The sequence below is a fragment of the Oncorhynchus nerka genome, linkage group LG19 (assembly GCF_034236695.1).
Source record: "Oncorhynchus nerka isolate Pitt River linkage group LG19, Oner_Uvic_2.0, whole genome shotgun sequence".
NCBI lineage: Eukaryota > Metazoa > Chordata > Actinopteri > Salmoniformes > Salmonidae > Oncorhynchus > Oncorhynchus nerka.
Window position 1 is genome coordinate 51282552 of NC_088414.1, and position 1239 is coordinate 51283790.

Genomic DNA, 1239 nt, shown 5'->3' on the forward strand with positions numbered 1-1239 from the left:
TGCTTACAGCACCTGGTATTCCCAGGCGGTCTCCCATCCAAGTACTAACCAGGCCCGACGCTGCTTAGCTTCCGAGATCAGACGAGATCAGGCGTACTCACGCCAGTGTGGCCGTAAGCGAGAAGCCATCTCTTGGTGCACTATATAAAGTCAAAGTGAGTCTGATTAACAGCTGTTGCATTTTCACCATTTAGATAAGAATCTTTGTGTCACTCAAAATTGCATATACTGTAGCCATAATTTGTAGCACAGATTGTTGGATGAAATACAAACTAACCTTGCTTACTTATTTCAAAGCGAGGGCACATATTTCAGCCTTGTGGGAAAAAACGGACAAAGAGTTGACAAAATGCTTACAGCACCTGGTATTCCCAGGCGGTCTCCCATCCAAGTACTAACCAGGCCTGACCCTGCTTAGCTTCCGAGATCAGACGAGATCAGGCGTACTCAGGCCAGTGTGGCCGTACGCGAGAAACCATCTCTTGGTGCACTATATAAAGTCAAAGTGAGTCTGATTAACAGCTGTTGCATTTTCACCATTTAGATAAGAATCTTTGTGTCACTCAAAATGTGGAAAAAATTGCATATACTGTAGCCATAATTTGTAGCACAGATTGTTGGATGAAATACAAACTAACCTTGCTTACTTATTTCAAAGCGAGGGCACATATTTCAGCCTTGTGGGAAAAAAAACGGACAAAGAGTTGACAAAATGCTTACAGCACCTGGTATTCCCAGGCGGTCTCCCATCCAAGTACTAACCAAGCCCGACCCTGCTTAGCTTCCGAGATCAGACGAGATCAGGCGTACTCAGGCCAGTGTGGCCGTAAGAATCTTTGCGAGGAACTATCTCTTGGTGCACTATATAAAGTCAAAGTGAGTCTGATTAACAGCTGTTGCATTTTCACCATTTAGATAAGAATCTTTGTGTCACTCAAAATTGCATATACTGTAAGCCATAATTTGTAGCACAGATTGTTGGATGAAATACAAACTAACCTTGCTTAGTTATTTCAAAGCGAGGGCACATATTTCAGCCTTGTGGGAAAAAACGGACAAAGAGTTGACAAAATGCTTACAGCACCTGGTATTCCCAGGCGGTCTCCCATCCAAGTACTAACAAAGCCCGACCCTGCTTAGCTTCCGAGATCAGACGAGATCAGGCGTACTCAGGCCAGTGTGGCCGTAGTTTAGAACTATCTCTTGGTGCACTATATAAAGTCAAAGTGAGTCTGATTA

At 43.8% G+C, this 1239-nt stretch overlaps 1 non-coding gene and 3 pseudogenes across 1 annotated transcript; all 4 read right to left on the minus strand.

Moving 5' to 3' along the window:
• On the minus strand, positions 1-119 carry LOC135562566 (5S ribosomal RNA; annotated as a pseudogene).
• Positions 120-350: 231 nt separating this feature from the next.
• Positions 351-469, minus strand: LOC135562562 (5S ribosomal RNA). Its single transcript, XR_010460048.1, has one exon. It is a non-coding gene; the product is annotated as a 5S ribosomal RNA (ribosomal RNA).
• A 244-nt stretch (positions 470-713) lies between these two features.
• Positions 714-832, minus strand: LOC135562565 (5S ribosomal RNA; annotated as a pseudogene).
• A 240-nt stretch (positions 833-1072) lies between these two features.
• Positions 1073-1191, minus strand: LOC135562568 (5S ribosomal RNA; annotated as a pseudogene).
• Between the last annotated feature and the right edge of the window lie 48 nt (positions 1192-1239).